Source organism: Delphinus delphis, chromosome 8, assembly GCF_949987515.2.
Source record: "Delphinus delphis chromosome 8, mDelDel1.2, whole genome shotgun sequence".
Lineage (NCBI taxonomy): Eukaryota > Metazoa > Chordata > Mammalia > Artiodactyla > Delphinidae > Delphinus > Delphinus delphis.
In genome coordinates, this window is record NC_082690.1 from 12,704,891 (window position 1) to 12,725,226 (window position 20,336).

The following is a 20,336-nucleotide window of genomic DNA, read 5'->3' on the forward strand; positions in this document are numbered from 1 at the left end:
AAGGATCTCTTAAGCTTGCAGGTCCATTTAGGATGTTGCCAATGGTAAATGTGGTTGTGAAAATCTTGGAAATGGAGGTTAGCTAGGATAAATGATGTCCAAATTATAGAATGAGTCATAGTAATAAAATCTTGGATATCTCATTCTTTAACCATCAGCAGATATTTTGACAAAGCTGTCTACCTACTCCTAATGGAACATTCTACTTGTTTCTTTCAATGAATGTTCAATTTTTAGTCTCTTTACACCCACATGCACACGCACAAATGAGCCCTAAAGAGAGAGTGAAAAGATATTAACTCGAAGTCCCATTAATCAGCCTTCAGAAATGACCCTGTTATTAAGCTCTTGATCATCATCATCACCAGCTATTCATTAAGCAACTGATTGTGCTTATGCTAAGGATGTGCACACTGGGCAAAAGTCACAGGGGGGTGCCCTCTCTGGGCATATAGACGCTGCATACAAGAGCAAGAGAGAAAATAATGTAAAATGGACAAACAAAAATGCTAAGTGAACAGTGATTCAGTTTATCATATTCTGGAGAAAGGGAAATTGGGCAAGACATTTTTGCTTGATGTGATAGGGTACCTCCTCTCTCGTTTTCACAAGCTTCCCTTTAATCAGTCTCCCTAAAGATTTTGGCTCTAATGGGATTGTATAATACGGGGTGGTTTGAAGACCCAGGAGCTAAATATATTTGACTCTCTCTTTGTTCTTTTTTGTGTTGATTCCTATTATTGAACATGGATATTTTTCTTTTAAGTCCAAGGTGTCATTCTTTTTCTTGTAAGCAAACCTCCCCTATTCCTGATATGGCATCAGTACAGGTATCCCCATGTCTGCATCTAACTTTGTATTATCTAGAAGAGGGGACCATCCAACTTTATCTATAAAGATCCAGAGAGGAAATATTACAGTATGGACTTTGCAGGTCATATGATCTTTGTTACAACCACTCAACTCTCTCGTAGTGACAAGCCATAGACGAGAGAAAACAAATGGGCGTGACTAGATTCCAGTAAAACAGGGAGTCGACGGGATTGGACTCCAGAGCTGTAGTTTGCTGACCCCTAAACTGAAAGGAGTTTGTTTACTAAGAAAAATGTGTTAAAAACCAACCCACATCTCCCTATATGTGATGAAGAATTCTTCACCCTTAGACAGAGGAATATGAAGAAATGACGAAGCTCGTCGAGGTCTTCAATCACAGAATTTCTCAACAAATATAACTGCTCTCATCTATAATTTGCTATTTCAGTCAGACATTCCTATGAAGTAGTCTTTGGAAGTTTGATTATATTATCCATTTTGTTTCTGGGAGAAGGGGTGCCTGTGTTCAATTTACTAAATGTGTCTGGTAACTTTTTTTTTTTTTTTTTTTTTTTGCGGTACGCGGGCCTCTCACGGTTGTGGCCTCTCCCGTTGCGGAGCACAGGCTCCGGACGGGCAGGCTCAGCGGCCATGGCTCACGGGCCCAGCCGCTCCGCGGCATGTGGGATCTTCCCAGACCGTGGCACGAACCCGTGACCCCTGCATCGGCAGGCAGACTCTCAACCACTGCGCCACCAGGGAAGCCCTGGTAACTTCTTAAAAACGATCTCCTAGAAATTTTCCTAAACGTGCATTTCATCTTCTTAGCAGCTGCATTATGCAGTCTCCTCCTGCCTTGACTTTCTGTAGTCAGTGCCCTTGCTGTACCCATTATTCCCCTTTCTCCTTGAAATCTTCACACTGGAACCACATATACTGACCATTTGTTTTTTGGTTGGTTTATCTTTGTTTAGTCTACTCTCCACTGACTGCACCAATAGAGAGCAGTGACGTAGGTAATCTAGAAACAATGGATAATCCCCAGGTCACTCCAACTTTGGAATGCTTTTTATGATTTTTGTGGGGACAAATTTACCTTGGTAATTGTATTCTGCCCAACCTAATATTAAAATCAACTCTCATTTCTAGAGCACCTCATTGAACGAAGTGATTGAAAAGTGTGTCTCTGATTAAGAAAATCATTTGATACGGATAACACTTAGGCAGATAATAAGAGATTTGAGTATATGAATAGCTAGATGACAACTGACATGCCAATCAGCAAATATGTTTAAAAGCACTACTATTTGTCATGGACATGTAGCATCTATTAAATATTACTAAGTCCTTTTATATGCATTATTTTAACCCTTAGGACAACTGTATTATGGGGATATTATCAGCTTCATTTTTGTTTTTTTTAAAGATTTATTAATTATTACTTTATTTTTGGCTGCATCGGGTCTTAGTTGCAGCACACGGGATCTTCATTGAGGCATGTGGGATCTTTCGTTGCAGCGCGTGGGCTGTTTGTTGTGGTGCGTGGGCTTCTATCTAGCTGTGGTATGCAGGTTTTCTCTTCTCTGGTTGTGGCGTGCAGGCTCCAGAGCACGTGGGCTCTGTAGTTGAGGCACACGGGCTTAGTTGCCCCGCAGCACGTGCAATCTTAGTTCCCCAACCAGGGATCGAACCCGTGTCCCCTGCATTGGAAGGCAGATTCTTTACCACTGGACCACCAGGGAAGTCCCTCAGCTTCAGTCTGAAGATTAGGCTTTGAGAGGTAAAATGACTTCCTGCAGGTCTCAGCAGGATAAAGAAAGGGTTGGGATTTGTGCTCAGTCCTCCAATAGTAGTAGATCTGGCACTCTGTAGACAGCTACCTGTGGGTATAGTGAACAGATTCCATGCAATTCAGAAACCCCATTGCCCTGCTTTTTTCGGGACACTGAGAGGACTGTATACATAATAAAAGACAGGGTTGTTACTTGGAGGGAATTTGAAAGCTATTCTCAGATATTAAGATATACAGGCATTCACAGTTCTGTGCCTTTGTTCATGGGCTTCTCTTGACAGTCCCCATCTTTATGTTTAGCAAATTTACTTAGTTTATGTGCAACAGAGAGCATCCATTTAAAATATATAATCGATGAGTCTCTACAGGCTTACATCCATAAAATAGCCACGACAATCAAGTTACAGAACATCTTCATTATCTCCAAAAGTTTCCTTGTGCCCCTTGGCAATCCATCTCTCCTTCTGGCCCTGGCCCTAGGCAAGCACTGATCTGCTTTGGGTCTCTATAGATTAGTTTGTATTTTCTGCAGCTTTATATAAATAGAATCATACAGTATGTACTCTTTTGTGTTGGTTTCTTTCATTCAGGATAAAGATTTTGAGACTCACCCATGTTGCATGTGTAAGTAGTTTGTTCCTTTTTACTACTGAGTAGTAGTTTATGGTAGTGTGGATATATCACAATTTGTTTATTCATTCTCCGGTTGATAGACATTTGGGTTATTTCCAGTTTGGGGCTGCTCTGAACATTTGTGTGTAAGTTTTGGTGTGGACGTATGTTTTTATTTCCCAGTAGAATTGCTGGGTCGTATGGTAGATATATATTTAACTGCCAGTTGTCTTCCGTGGCTTACCATTTTACATTCCCACTAAGAGCATGTGTGAGTTCCAGTTTCTCAATATTCTTGTCACAACTTGTTATTGTCAGTCTTTAATTTTTATTTTTATACAATTTTAAAGGTTACACTCCATTTACAGTTATTACAAAATAGTGGCTGTATTCCCTGTGTTGTACAGTACATCCTTGTAGCCTACCTTAGGTAGCTGTTCTAATGAGCATGTAGTGGTTCGGTATCTCCTTGTGATTTTAACTTGCATTTCCCTGATGACTAAGGACTTTGAACATCTTTTCATGTCCTTATTTGTATATCTTCTTTTATGAAGAGTTTGTTTAAATTTTTATCTCTTTTATTAGGTTATCATTATTATTCGGTTATAAGAGGTCCTTATATATACAAACTAGATACCAATCTGTCATATTATAGGCATGGCAAATATTTTCTCTCCATTTATTGTGTGTATTTTCATTTTGTTAATCGTGTCTTTTAAAGAGCAAAAGATTTACGTTTTGATCAAGTCCAATTTATTGAATTTTTTCTCTTACAGTTCTTTTATTCCTGGAATAAATTCTAATTGGTAATGATGTGGGTTTTTTAATGTTGTTAGATTTGATTTATTAAAATTTTATTAAGGATTTTTACATCTGTGTTCAGTCTATGTTCATGAAAGGTATTGGTCTGTAATTGCCTTGTCATTTATCCAATTTTAGTAAAAATTCAGTTTGAAAGTGTTTTCTTTCTTATCTTTGCCTACCCCCAAAGTTTCAGAGTTTCTCCTATATTTTCTTCTAAAAGATGAATAGTTTTAGCTTTTATATTCAAGTCTATTGTTTACTGTGAGATAATTTTTATATGTGTTATGAAATAAGGGTCAATGTTCTTTCTTTTCTAGGCAGTTAACTTGTTCTAGCGTCATTTGTTGAAATGACTCCACCCCCTCCGTTGAGTTGCCTTGGCACTTTTGTCAGAAAACCAGTTGACCATATAAAGTGTAGATCTATTTTGGATTCTATTCTGTTCCATTGGTTTGTAGGTCCATTCTGTCCTCCAGTACCACACTGTCTTTATTATTATACCTCTATAGTAAATCTTGAAATAAAGTAGTTTAAAACCTCTGTTCTTTAAAAATTACTTTGAAAATTCTGGAAACTGTGTTTTGATATTAATTTTGGGATAAACTTGTCAATTTTTGCAGGAAAAAAAGGGGGGGTGACTTGCTGAGATTACTTTGAATCTCTAGCTAGGTTTGCGTAGAATTGACACGTTAATGATATTGGCATCTTCCAGTCTATGAACCTGGTATGTCTCTGCACTTCTTTAGGTCTTTAACTTCTCCCAGCAGTATTTTGCCATTTTCACTGTAAGCTCTTACACATTGTATTAGTTTCCCAGAGCTACTGTTATAAATGATCACTAACTGCTTGGCTGAAAATAACAAATTTATTGTCACTGTTCAGGAGGCCAAAAGTCCAAAATCAAGGGATTGGCAGGTTGGTTCTTTCTGGACACTCTGAGGGAGAAACCATTCCATACCTAGCTTCTGGTGTCTGCCAGACATCCTTGGCATTCCTTGGCCAGTTTCTTGCCTCTGTTTCTCCTGGTGTTCTCCTTCTATGTCTCAGTGTCTTCTCCTCTTCTATCTCTTACAAGGATACTGTTGTTGGATTTAGGGACCACCCTCATCCAGGGTGATCTCATCTCAATATTTTTACCTTACTTACAACTGCAAAGACGCTTTTTCCCCCGAAAAGACTACATTCTGAAGTTCCAGGTGGGCATATCTTTTAGGAGCCACAATCCAACTCACTACACACATATTTTTGAAAATTTATTCCTGAGTAGTTTATGTTTTATACTGCTCTTATAAATGGATTTTTAAAATTTCTTTTCCAATGATTTGTTGCTAGTGTATAAAAATATAATCAACTTGTATGTGTTAATCTTGTATCTAGTGATTTTACTAAATGCAGCTATTAGTTCTGGTCATTGCTATGTAGATGCCTTTAGGATTTTTTACATCAACAAGCATGCCCCTTAAAATAGAGGCAATTTTACTTCTTTTTCTATCTATGCCTTTTATTTTTCTTGCTTTATTATAAATTGCTAGGATGTCCAGTGAAATGCTGACGAGAAGTGGTAAGCACAGGCATCTTTACCTTGTTCCCAATCTTAGGGGAAAATAATTTTATAATTAACTATCAAGGATGATGCTGACAGTAGGTTTTTTATAGAATGCCCCTCATCGGATTGAGAAAATTTATTTCTATTCCTAATATGCTGAAAGATTTTTCTTTTTTTTTTTGTCATGAATGGGTGTTGAATTTTGTCAAATGATTTTTCTGTACCTATTGAAATAATAATATGCTTTTCTCCATTTATCCTATTACTATGGTGAATTACATTGATTGAATTTTAAATGTATCAATAAAACCAATATTACATTCCTGGAATAAATTTTAATGGTACTGATGTATTCTTATGTTGTTAGATTTGTTTTATTAAAATTTTATTGAGGATTTTTACATCTATGTTCAATCTATGTTCATGAAGGATTTTGGTCTGTAATTGCCTTGTAATTTATTTATCCAATTTTGGTAAAAATTCAATTTGGAAGTGTTCTCTTTTTCTCTATTTTCTGGAAGAATTTTCTAAGATTAATTTTATTTCTTACTTGAATATTTGATAGAAATCACCAGTGATACCATTTGGGTCTGGCATTTTCTCTATGGAGAGGTTTACATAGTGAATTTAATTGCTGTAATAGATATAAGGCTATTGAGATTTTCTGTTTCACCTGTGTCAGTTTTGGTAAGTTGTATTTTTCAGTGAATTTTTCAATTTTATTTACGTTCTAACCTACTTACTTTTATTTATCTAACCTAGATATTTTCTCTTCTGTGAAACCTTCCCTGATACCTCCAACAGAAGTGATTTCTCATCCTTTGTGCCACGACTTTATCTAGTATCATTTGTCCTCTCCACCTTCCTTTGAGGTGGTCTGTTCATATATCTCTTCCTATACTAAATTAAGAGCCCTGAAGTTCGATGATTGCATCCTATATATCTTTGAGTCTTTGCCACCTTTTATGGTGCTTGGCACATAATAGATGACCCTCCATCCCAATTTCAGTTATCAAATTATTCCATCTGTTGTTGTCTAATTTATAGTTACACAAGCATGTGTCTAATTTCCCTAGTAGACAATGAGCATCTTTTGCAAAAGTGGCAAGTATTATTCAATGTTCATATTCCTTCTATGTCTTACATTTAGAATAATTTTTTAAACTATTAAATTGAATAGACGCTGCACAGTATAGAAAAATCAGTATTCTGTGAACTCAGAGAAGAGAGGTTAAATGGAAACTTGGAAAGCTCGCATTAATAAAGGAAGAGAAATAAAGGAACTAACGTTTTTGAGCACTTACTATGTGCCAGACATTGTGATCAACAGTTTATATTCCTTATCTCATTTAACCTTAAAATAATTAGGGATAGAAGATGTTATCATCCTCATTTTACACATCAGGAATCTGAAGTTCAGAAAAGTTAAGTACTTTGCCCAGGCCCACAAGGTTATTAAGTGGCAGATCTGGGTTTCAGACCCAAGTCTGAATGATCCCATCATCCATGTTCTTGGTTTCAATCGTACTTTTGCCCATTTGGTTTTCAGCAAGACACTTGATGGATTTTCCCAAGTTCCCTTTAAACTTTGCTAGAGTAGAATATTCTGTGGTCCCCCTAAATGAGCATTGGAATCATTGTAAGTTTAGGAAAACTACAAAATATTCCCTGGGTACATGTTCCACCTATAGCATGAAATAGACAGAAGAAGCATAGAAGATCCAAAAGAGACTTATCTCAAAGTATGCTGCATAACTCCCTGTGGTCTTCCCACTACTCTTCATCAACCTGTTTTCTACAACCCTGTCGTTCTTTTGATGATATCAGTTACCACCATTCTGGCTAATTGGAGGCATCCTTGGTTCCTGAGTCCCTACCCATTAGCATAAGGGAAATTAAGAGGCCAAGACCATGATAACTCAAACAATTTCCATGACTTGATGTGAAAGAAGAGGATCTTTCCTGACAGCTGATCTTACCTTTATGGATGTTTCATATTGGTTCTGTTTAGAAAGATCTGTGGGCTATTTTGTGCAATGCAGTCCTTCTCCTTATGCCTTGGTAGAAGATAGGTCAAACACCAGATCCAATCGTATAGCGTCTCTGCTGCTGCCAACTGAGATGTTTCTATCTTCAGTCTATTTTCTCTCTCAACACAACAGTACTCTGTAAGTCACCTAGATCTGGATTGCCTATGATAACGCAGCTCTTCCCAAGTAGAAAAATGAATAATGCACCATTTTACCAATACATCTTAGCCAAAGAACTGGGACGGGAAGGAGTTTTTCTGTGATTTCAGCCTGTCAATTGAAACAGGATGTTTCTGAGGTCTTCCCAATGTGAAAAGAATAAAAAATAACAATAATAGCATTTGTTTATTTATTTGCATACGATACTGTGGTCAGGAACTTGCTGCTTCTCTAGGGAAACTGTTTGCAGCGCATCATTGAGGTGACAACTTAGCAATTCACACTGATCATTCCCTGTGGTCTGCCATGGTGAGGGTGATGCTTTCGTGTATTATAAGCACCAGACAAAGGAGCTGGATCAATTCTCTCTCTTGAAATTCTAGTCTTGGTTGGAATAACTCCCTTAGGCACCCACAGCTCTAGGTTTTTTCTGACTAAAAAGTGTAGCAAATCTCTCGGAGCTGTTCACATTAGGAGAAAAAAGAATCTAAAAAGCATCCCTGCCTTTTAAATGTCAGAGATCAACATGGGTATCTTTCTTGTTTTAAGGAGTAGATAATGGCTTCTTTGTGGTCTGAGCTTCAAATTTGTTGAGGAGAGTATGTTGTTGAGACTTAGAATTAATAATGTTTTTCATGAAAACCTGAATCATGATATTCCACATGGAGGTAAGAAAGAAGAAAATGACATAAAAACGTGACCCCTTGGAAGCTGTTTTCAGTTGAGATTTTTGAGTAGGCAGTTGAAATCAAGGGAAATATAGGCAGAGTAGGAGCTGGGAAGAAAAGAAGGGCAGAATGTAACCACTTTTTCCGTCCCACCTAACACTATGCTTAGGCAAAGCACAGTCCATAGGGGAGAGTGTTTTCTAAAATCTTGCTGAATAAATGAAAGAAATGGATGGATAGATGGATGGATGGATGGATGTGAAGTTCTGAACTTTCTTACATGGTAGCTTCAAATTGTGGTGGTTTTGTTGTGTTCTATCTGGGTGCTGCCGAAGCCCAAGAAAGACCTTCCTATTTATTAGATCCTAGAAACTGAACATGCACTCTTCACTGCCTGGACAGGACCAACTTCTGCAGTTCTCTTTATCCAGAGACAGAAGGGACCCTCTTGCCTGCAGCTGGAGTACTGTTGCCAGTTTCAACAAAGAACCTATAATATATCGCCTAAGGAAACAGCGTTTCCTCTTACAATGTTCAATCTTGGCTCCTTTGCCATGAGGGGCGCTGTTCTTAGAAACGTCCTGCAGAGACTTTCCTATTAAACCAGGATGCAAGTTGCATTGCTATGTAATTCCCCTGCTGAGGCCCTATGAAAGGAATGAGTCGGGACAGATACAGCAAGATGTTAGGACACATTTCCCCATCCTTCATCCTGCACGACACAGAGGTGAACTTGATTTCAACAAGATAACCCAATTCTCAGCATGCTTTTCTACCCACTTTTACCCATAACACTTCCAAATTACTGTCTTTAATTCAAACTGTGCAGAGCAACGAGAAAATGAAAAGAAGATAAACTGGTTAGTCAAAAGTAAAATGGCATTTAATTAAAACTTAAGCTTGCAAATTCATGGAAAATAAAAGCATTTTGCTCAAAAAAAAAAAAAAGGTCGTGTGATTAAAACTCAGGGCAGCATCACTGTCCTTTTGTGGTTTTGAGTGTATTTCATTTGTACATTGGAAGTAGATATTTGTCATATTGTTAATAATCGCTCTACTAAATTGTTCACTCAGCATTGCTGTCATTTTAACTTTTTTTAGTCCCAGGCTTTCATCTTCTTTCTGTACTTATGTTTCTGAGTGACGGTTTGTTCTCATAAACTTTCAATTAAAAAAAAAATTATTGAAGTATAGTTGATTTACAATGCTGTGTTAATTTCTGCTATACAGCAAAGTGATTCAGTTATACATATATTTATATTCTTTTTTATGTTCTTTTCCATTATGGTTTATCTCAGCATATTGAATATAGTTCCCTGTGCCATACAGTAAGGACCTTGTTGTTTATCCATCCTGCGTGTAACAGTTTGCATCTGCTAACCCCAAACTCCCTGTCCATCTCTTCCCCAACCCCCTCCCCCTTGGCAACCAACAAGTCTGTTCCCTGTGCCTGTGAGTCTGCCTCTGTTTCCTAGATAGGTTCATTTGTGTCACAATCCACTTATTTCACTAGGTATCTTTATTCACTTAAAGTGAAGAATCAGATTGTGATTGTGTTGTAAATAAGTCAGCTCTTTCTTTCACTTTCATGGAAAAGCTGTGGATGCTGAAAAAGAATGGAAAGAAAGAAAAATTTGGCTAGTCTCTTATGAACTCAGCCATTAGAGTAAGTAGAACTAACTCTGAGGGGAAAAAAAGAAGAAAATGGAAAAGGTGTTTTCAGAGCTTTTAATTGAAGCCCCCCAGTGTCCCCCTTCTCTGTTTCTTTCTACTACCTTTACCCGACCCCTGTCCCACAGTCAGAATCCAGGGCACAGGCCAGCTCAGAAGCTGAAAGGAGAATAAGAGGCAGGCTCTGGATTATCCTTCCCCAGTAATCTTGAAAGATCGAGGCCAAAAGACTCTGCCTGGAGGAACTCCTCTTTACATTTCTAAAACTGCATCAGGGAAACTTCTAAATTGCATCAACGATCCTAAAACCTTTATAAGTAAAGAATTTTCTACACTTACAAAACTTAATCTTGTTGGGATCTTTTGCGGTAGAACATGATGAGGAGAAGTAAACATCCCCTATATTCTGATGTATTGGGCATGCTCTTTGAAACGTTGGAGGGACTGTTTGCCAGAAAGTCTTGGCAGTTTTCAAAGATGGCTGGCCAAGTCATAAGAGAATGAGGAGAAGAAGAGGTTTATGTAGAACTGAGTCCAGCATTGTGTGTAAAACACAGGTTTCAGTGTAAAGAAATCTGTTGCCTAAAAACCTTGGGAAATATATCATCCTGACTTGTCTTTATTACATAGATACCGCACACAAGTAGCCTGTTCTTTAAAAAAAAATTTTTTTAGAAGATAAGAATATAAGAAGATAAAGATGGTCCTAAAGAAACAAATCTCTTTATTTTAATTTTCTTTTCCTTTTCCTTTTACATTTAAGAGTTAAGACAACATTTCAGCAGAGAAATGTGGAGAAGGGTAAAGGAAAATCAATAAAGTTATTCTGTGACTTTTCCAGGAGGGAGGTGTGTTAATTGAGAATGGCTTGCTTGGCTATATATCAAGTCCAAGGAGAGCAGGAGTTGATTTTGAAACAGATTTCCAAGCTAGACTGAAAAAAAAAAATATATATATATATATATACACACACACATAAATATGTATATATGTATATGTAAGTATGTATATAGGTATATATACACATGTACATATACACACATATATACATACATAGATACATAATTCTATAAGAATGGTGTATTGTGTGTGTTAATACTATCATATATATTTTAATATATATTTAAAATGTGTAAGTATATATGCACACATTTAAAATATATGTGTGTCTGTGTGTATATGTATATATACACACACATTTAAAAAGTAGATAAGGGTAGTTTCTTTAGATAAATAATAATACCAGACAAAAAATTCTTCTCACAATGTTTTATATACATTGATTTGGGTCATTTTACACTTTATAAGTTTCTCTTATAAGTCTTTTGACTCCTAAGGAAGGCAATTGGTTACAAGATCCTAAAATGAGAGAAAAAGGAATGTAAACCAAATTTCCTAACCCCAGGCCAGTGGAAGTGTCTGTGACCACAAGAAATCTTCTGAAGAGTATCTGTATCACTTGTGTGGTCACTTTCTGTAGTGACCACATTACAGGAATTTTTAGCAGGTGTGATTTTAGCATGAAAGTCGAGGCGGCCAGGAGACAGTTCTGCTGGGCTGGGGTGCCATGTTCTCATGTTTTATCGGAAGCAGTGGTGGTTTCTTCATGGACAACATAATTGGATGGAGACAGGATACCTGGGAGTCAGGTGTGACTTCCCCTTCACAGTGTGATCCTGAGTGAGTTATCCATCCTTTCTGAACTTCAGTTTCTTTGACTATGAAATGGAATGGATACTGATTCTTGCCCCTTTCCAACAACATGCTTTCTTATTGCCCAAGAATCTTGTCAAAATTTCTTTGTTCCACTCAATGATCAGGAGATTTTGGAGACAAGTCAATGGGCATCCCCTTCTCTCGACCCAGTCTAGTATGGTGAATCCCCCCATACTGAGACTCTTAACATTTTTCTTCTCTTGTTTTGTATATTCAGACTTTAAATTGTTTTTAACATCAGCTAAGATATTCCCTTTCTTTTCTAAATCCAAATCCCATGTATATCGTAACCATTAAGACAATATTCTTGTAAGGTAATAGAATCTAGACAGCGAGAGGGACTAGGCAATTCTAGAATTTCCCTGGAGGGAACTTCAGAATTCATCGAATCCAGTCCTCTCATTGTATAGTTGTGGGAGCTAATGATCTGAGAGGTGAAATGTCTTGTCCGAGGTGACTGTGACAAAGGTAAGCAGAGGACTCATGTGTCTTTAACTTGCAATTCTATATTCTTTCCATTGGTTCAACTGTCTCAGGACCACTATAACCAGAAATAGAACCTGAAGTTCAAGAAAGCAGACCAGACAAGGGTGTGTAAATCTTTGATTTTCCCCAGGGCCAGATTCCAACTCTGTATGCACATCTTGGCCAGCAGGGCTTTAATATCCTCACGGAGGATGGAGGATTCATGGTTGCCAGAGCCTCTTCTTTGCCCCTTCTTGTCCCATAAGACCCAGCCCAGAAACTGGATCCAATTGAACTCCCGCCTTTCCGTGTTTATTATGGACGTGGTTGCGTGTGCACTTTATCCTATAGTTCTTAAATTTTATCTTCTAGTTGACTTTCCTCATTTTATATTCAGCACTTACTGAGAGTTTGCCTTGTGACAGTCATGGTGCAGTGGGATAGATACACACAGTATGCACCACAATCACAGTGCAACAGGTCCTGAGTAAGATCTTCTCACAGTGCTGGGGGCCACTGGGGAAAGAGAGACTGAAGTCATCCAAAGGAGGCAAGGAAGACAGCAGACAGGGTGTTAATTCTCCTTTCTCATCAGCACAGAAAAGTTCATTCTCTGCAGTGGTATTTTCCAGACTAATCTCTCCCTTGTTTTCAATAGAAGAGGAGGAATATGTGGGATTTTTCCCCCACCTTCAGGTCCACTCAGGTCTTACCTTGCTTGTTCTCTGTGAATTGTCTGAACAGAGCTGTTTCCTATTTCCTGATCCTTCAATCATTTCTTACTGCGCAGTCAAAAATAGTCATCAGGGCTCCGAGATTTTATATATATATATATATATATATATATATATATATATAGAGAGAGAGAGAGAGAGAGAGAGAGAGAGAGAGAGAGAGAGGGAGAGATGGTATATGGTTGGAGGGAAGATACTGTTCACCAAGTATGTCCTCCCCTACTTTAGTTTTCTGATCTGTTTTCTCTGTTTACTTTGCTTTTAAAAAGACATTGACAACTAGATACCTAGATGTTTCCGAGAAACACCCAAAGCATTATTAACATTTTAAATAGAATCTAAACACCAGCCAGATTTTTTGTTTAATTTTTGAAATTCTTTTTCTCCTTCCTTACCTTAGAACGTTTTTCTCTTTGCCATACATTTTAAGGTATGGATTCTGAGTCACTAAGCTCATGGCAGGAGAGGAAAATCATCAACTAGAGGTTGCTTGTCTCTGTATCACTAGTTGATAGGTCTGTGTTACATGACGTTATGGCCCTAGACTATATTAAATTCCCAGAAACGTACAGAATGAGCGGTAATTTGTAAAGCACCAATTACATGGCAGGCAGAGTTCTAAGCACAGTAGAAACAAACTCAGCACATGTGCAGGTAAATCCCTTGCAGAGGCGGGCATGTAGACCCCAAGGCCTATAAACTGAACAGTCCAGCAGTCTTGGGGTAGATAGTCAAAATATCACAGTGAATCTTTAAAGACCTAGGAAGGCCGAAAGAATCTACTCAACCTCCCCTAGTTTGGGAATGCAGGTTGGCCTCAAATTGTAGTTGGTTTGCTCTGGGCCAGCCTGCATTGGAGGCACCATCCAACATTCCTGGAGGGCGAAGCATCAGACCGCAGAAGGCGAGCCGGCTCCCTCTGACTTAGTTTTCTGTGGTCCTCATGTCATTGCTCGTTGTAGCATGGAGAGACTCCTTGAGAAGTGTTGGACGTGCCAAGTTGAAAATCTCTGAGGTAGCAGTTTCCACCCCTAAATTATTCCTCGGCTTCTTCCCAGAGCACTCCCTATTCATCGCTCTCTGTTTTCATCTCAGCAGGAATTCTGATACTGCCGCTGCCCCTCAGTCCCCAAAACGTGTTTCAAAGTGTTTCTGTATTCTTTTAGTTTTACTAATTCTGCACGCTCAGTGCTTTTGAAACTCATCTATTTTACAAATGCTCAAGTAGACATAATCGTATCTTTTGGAAGCCCTTCCCGACTGCGCTGTCGGTAGTTAATAATGGGGGAAACCAAGGTGCACAGGGCATGATAATTCTTAACGATACCTTGGATTTACACAAACTCACTCTGACTGAACTTGCGGTGGTTCATTCTCAACAGCTGGGTTGAGAGACCTAGATTCTATTCTTGGTGCTCTGAGCACCTTCTTGGGGAAATGTACTGAGCCACGAATGGCCTTGGTTCCCAACTATGAAAGGGGAATAATGACATGAGGATATTTGCTTCCCCCTCTCCTCGTCCTAAATCTTTAGAACTTAAACAGCTTTAAAAGATCCGAAAAGTCTGAACGTGAAGAAGGAGTGTGTCTTAACTTTATGACTATTAATGGAAAGGTGAGGGGCAGTATTAGGAGCTTGACTGGAAACCTTGAAATCTGAATCGTAGTTCAATCTCTTCCTGATGATGGGTCATTGCCCTGGATAGATACCTCTCTCCTTTATAGGGAGAAAGTACTGTATAGTACAAAATAGTATACTGGAAAGTGCTGAGAGATCCAGAACACAATAAAAGGGGCCCCGTCTTCTAAAGAGCATGACTTTGGTCAGCAAAGATGCCTCTAAGAACCATGGCATCCTTAGGACCGAATGTGAGATAAGAACTCTTGACTTCCAAAGCTTTACCGTTCCCCCACCTCTCTCCTTTCCCTCACAACCTCCAGGCTTTGTAGCAGTTTCAAAAACTATACAAACTCAAGACCAAGTCCCTAGCCTGTATCCTTGGTTGCATATCATCTCTAGACTCTCAGCCTAGCCATCTCAATCTTCCAAAGTCTCAGCGTGTGGAAATATGCCTCTTTTCTTGCCAGCCTAAACCTAATGACTGAATAGCAGGAAGCCTAGACCAAAATAGAACTTGGCTCTTAGATGACACACAGAAGCCAAGAATAATGATCTTTATAATGTTGGGTTCGATTCTCTTACTGTACAGGTAATAGGGATCTCACCTTTTAGAAGGGTCTTGATCCTCTCCCTCTCTCTCTTTCTCAGTTTACCCACTATTAATAGGAATGAAAGATTTTCTCTTCTATTTTTCTAGACCCTAAAGGCTATTGAAACGTACTTCCTACAAATTGGGAGAGTCGGGCCACAAGGCAATGGACAGTAGCTTACGTTTCAGAGAACTTCACAAACCACGTGGGTCCATCAGATAAACTCCCTTCTGTGGAGTTAAGCTAGAAACCTGGAAAAGTCCTCTGAAACTCACCTGATGAGGCATAAGGAGACAAGAGAATTATTTTATATATTTATATCAAACAATGTTGGTAAATATATATACTGAAGGATTATCTCACCATTGATTTCCCCTAATATCCTAAAAGGCTAAAGGAAAGCAAAACAAAATTTTTTTTTCACTGAGCCCAAATCCAACTCTTTAGCTTGACATTACTCGGTCTGAGACCCTTGGAGCTGGTGTGGGTTTAAGGTATAAAATCTGCCAGATGACTCCTTTTGTGAACTACAGATTGCCTGTACCAGATACTGCTCCCTACCAGTCCAAAGTGTCATTGCTTTAGGAAAAGGGCATTGCTAACCAAACAGTGCATAACTAAGCTTCCTCTTCCTCACCTTCCTAGGAGGAACAGTAAGGAGTGTTTTTGTCAATTGACGAGGGACTCTTGCCAACAGAAGTTAGATAGTTCACATCTAAAGCACATTTAGAGTTTATGGGCTGGAGTAGATAAACTCCATCCAGCTCTCCCGTGAGAGGTGCCTCAGGCCCCCAAGGATGCATCTTTAGAAACTGTGTTCTGGGTTAATATCATGGAAATGACCCCAGCCTAGTGAAGATTGTAACTGAATCAGTGGTGCCTAACCCTGAACATGCATGGACGCCTGTCGAAGGACAGATTGAACGCCATCCTATTCCCCTTGCCCTCTATTCAGAGACAGGGATTCCGCACAGATGAAGACCAGCAGAGAAGCTAGCCTGCCTGGGATACCACTTATACGTACTTAAATATTCTTTCCTTAGGCAAAAGAAGGAATTATCGAATCTTTTTGTCAGAAGACACATTATGAAAAACCCTGGAGCCTTTAGGTCCAATGGTCATGAACCACTTCGAGCTTCTCAACCTCTTTTTCTGAAATGAGGGCATCTGAACTGGGTTGCCAGTCTCACATCTAGACTTACCCACACCCTCTGAAGTGTAAGAGATGTCTCTCTGCACGTAGCTCAGAAGAGTCCTTTATGACCATGTCATCCTGGATGCTTTATCAGTTGATGGTACCTCCTAATCCCCAGAGCAGTGAGATTTCAGACAAAGTACATCTGGCTTCCAACAGCACACCTTTGGAACTTGTAGAATAGATGAAACAGACCAATTTGCTCTTTTCCGAAAACACAAACATGAATATAGGTGGGACCTCTGCCAGAGTATCGTCATGGACAATAAGGCTGCAATTCACCATTTATTAAACGCTACTTTTCTGTAGCATTTTACTAAGCATTATTCCCAGGGTTATTCAGACATGAATCCCCCCTCTCCAAAAGTTACAATCAAAATCACATTTACGTGAGTGTGGAAGTTTATTCAAAAACTGGCGAGCTCCTGCTGTGTGCCAGGTGCTGTATACTGGGAATACAAACGTGACCATGTCACAGCCCCTGTCTTCATTCACCTTCGAGTTTGGAGGTGGAGATAGCATAGTATTTAGGCAGTGCCAATACCACAGCATCTTCTTCTCTCCTCTAGCTAAGGAAAGCACACTGCCCAGCACAGGGCCTGACATATAGTCAAGTCAATAAATATTTATTGAATAAAATGAACTAAATGAAAAAGAATGAATAAATGCTAAGATAAAGTGTAGGGTGCTATGCAAACTACATAGAAGGAGAAACTAGGCTAGTTTGAGAGGGTTACCTGCAGAAAGTGTCACCTACTCTGAGACAGGCAATAAAAGAGTGTACTGATGCAAAGGAAAAGATCATGCTTATGGAGTTAGACCTGGGTTCAAATCCTAGGGGCAATTCCAGACCTTACCCTTTGCATCTGTAAAACACTGGTGATGGCTTTCAAGGCTGTTTTGAGGATTAAATGAGATACTAGTTATCCGTGAGTGTCTGGCACATTGAAGAACCCCAATAACAGCTTAGAGGGGTCACAGAGCACAGAATTGCAACAGTAAAGCAAAAGTACCTAAGTAGTAAGGTTAAGAGCACAAGTATTTTGAGGGTCAGAGAGCAATACTAAGCTTAAAATCATGGTGGAAGCAAGGGAGAGGTGCTACCTCTTTTAGTCTCCCAGCCCACGCAAGGGTGGAGGGGGCAGGTGACTTGTAGAGGTTTGTCTTCCTCCTCAGAGCCATCCCAGAAGGCTTTCATGTTCAGCTTTTAGCTACAGGACCAGGTATCACCTTCCTGTCGCTGTTCACAGTATGGTAAATACCCTTGCAGGTAATCACATGGTCTTAGGATATTGTGATGTGTGGAAGTGATTTGTGTGTGTGTTTGTGTGCACACACATGCATACATACAGAAAACTATAATTTTTACCTTATGTTCTCGTAATAATTAGCTTCTGTTGCTTTTATCCTCAATATCACAAATATACCAGACTCCCTTCCTCTGTTCTTTCCCCCACCCATGTCCATCAGACCCTTTCCCACTACATTCATGTAGTTAGATCAATTAACACACACACACACACACACCCTATTCTCTACTGGCTTCAGCTCTTTTTAGGTGACCTTTTGGGAAGTGCCCTCAGATGCGTTGGCTTGTTGGCTATGTTAATGTGGTTGGGGAAAGACTGGGTTGGGGGAGATGCCAGCAGCCGACTTCTGGTTTGAGTTTTCAGTCCAAGACATGAGATAGGACTGAATTTTAATATGACAAAAAAAAAAAAAGTCCGACAAGAGAGTGAGAGAGGCCAAAGAAAGGAAATGGTGGTGGCCAGAGATGAAAGAAACCCTAAGACATAAAAAGATTTTAGACCTAAAAATTTGGGGAGGGGAGAAGTAGAAGTGTTTAAAATGATGATGGGGGAGGGGAGGCAGTTGATTGGGCCTTTGAAACCATGCCAGGAACCAAGAGCCAGGGGCAGTGGCAGAGGAGAAGGCCAGGTAGGACAATTAAAGTGGAAATCTGGCTCCCTACAGGGCGGCATGGAGCAGGGCTACAGAATTTGCTGCAGTGGGAGGTGGGGCCAGTCTGGCACAGTCTGTGGGTTTGAAAGGAGCTGGGCGGGTTGGAGAATGCCAGTCGGCCTTTGTAGTTCTGAGCTCAGGGAGGGGGTGACAAATACTGGGCTTCAGGTCAGAAGCCTGGCTTGGGTGGCTTCTGGAGATATTTTCCCTCTGCTCCCAAACTCTTAAAATGAGCTCATCACACCACTGGCTTCCAATCACAGCATAAACACGTGTCCTGGAGGCCATCCTCCAAGCAGGGATTTCAGCAGTGGTACCTGTTGGCCGACTAATGGGGCCCTTTCCCTTTCCTATTCCCTAGAGACCGTAAACTGGGCTGAATACAATATCCTTGCATATTTCCCATCACCCTCCCAACCTGCTTCACATCTCCCAGACTCCTAGGGTTAATCCCCAAGACAACCTTGCTTTGAAAGAAAAAATGTGGTGAGCCTACTTGAAGATTTGGATCCCAGAGGCCTCTTGTCTGTCCTGCCTCAGCCAGACACCGGGCTCAAGGAGATGGACGTTTACAGAGGAAGAAGCAGTAAGTTCTTGTTGTTTGTTTTCAAGGCTTGATTGCTCTCCAGATTTAGGGTCCCTGAAAGCAATGGGCTTTTCTTTTTTCTTTTCCTTTCCTCTTCATTTATTCTTCTTCCTTTCTCTGCAGAAATTAATAATATCCTATCCTGCAGATGATTCATAAAAGCAGTGGCATTAGAAAGCGCTTCTTCGTTGCTGTTTGTAGCTCGGGTTAAAGATACCTAAAGTTGGTCTGTGTGTGCCTGTTCTCAACACTCTAATATTTGGAACTATATCTGCATTTGTGAAAATAATCTGCACTGCTGGTTCTTCTCCAGAATAAATACTACATAACCGGCTGATTGATTGTAATTGTGATGAATTTGTCCCAGGACTGGCATGGACGTCTTCTTTGGGGATTTTTGTGCCTATTTGCTGCTCATCAAAAGGGACGGCTAGACAGACTTTGGAGCGAGGGTGTGGTCCGGCTGATTCAGCTTCCTTCCCGGCCCATCTCTGACTCCTGCCTTCTGCCCCTCCCCTCCCAGCCTGGCTCCTCCGATCCAAATGAAATGGCAGGGACTTCCCTGGTGGTCCAGTGGTGAAGACTTCGCCTTCCAATGCAGGGGGGTGTGGGTTCGAGCCCTGGTCAGGGAGCTCAGGTCCCACATGCCTCCGGCCAAAAAACCAAAATATAAAACAAATGAAATGGCATCTACCTGTCTTTTCTCTTACCGCCTGTGTTCCACTCGGTCAGGTCGGAGACCACTCCCCGTAATCAAACTCATCACGTTTGTGATCTCAGCATATTTTCAATCCAGTTGAAATCTACTCCCTCAGCTTCTCCCGTCCTGGGATTATTCATCAACATAGTAAGAGCAATAATAATACTGTATTTAGAAGTTCCTTAGCACATTGCATCTCTGAGAGTCTTACAGATGTTATCTAATTAATCTTCACAACACCCTATACAGGAGCAGTAAATATTATTAACCGTAACAGTATACACACACACACACACACATATGTGCTAAGAACAGCAAAATAGTTCACTTATTTATCATGGTTCACTTGATATAGTAACTGGTATTTTTGAAACACCCATCATAGATACAATAATTAGAAATGTGCTTTTGTTAACAAAACCACTACCCACTTCTAGCATACCCTTGGGTACTAAATAATTACCCACTTTGTGTGGTTATCTAGCTCACTAATTACCCACAGAAATTGGGGTCAGGTGTTAACTGCTTGAAATAAGTATCCTCCAAAGACATGGCTGAGTTGTATAGAGAAAATGATGTGTTCATAGCAAAATTTTTATAAGTTACATATTTGTATATCTTGATAACCTGAGTGAATACAGACAGGGACAGATTAGCTCAGTGTGTGAAAAT

The 20,336-nt window shown here is 39.7% G+C and overlaps 1 long non-coding RNA gene across 1 annotated transcript in view; it reads left to right on the forward strand.

The window, feature by feature from the left end:
* LOC132429452 (uncharacterized) overlaps positions 1-18,962 on the forward strand; it is a 259,274-nt gene extending 240,312 nt beyond the window's left edge. Inside the window, exon 6 of the long non-coding RNA XR_009520352.1 lies at positions 18,815-18,962. This is a non-coding gene — a long non-coding RNA (uncharacterized lncRNA). The remainder of the gene's footprint in view (positions 1-18,814) is intronic.
* The last annotated feature ends 1,374 nt before the right edge of the window (positions 18,963-20,336 follow it).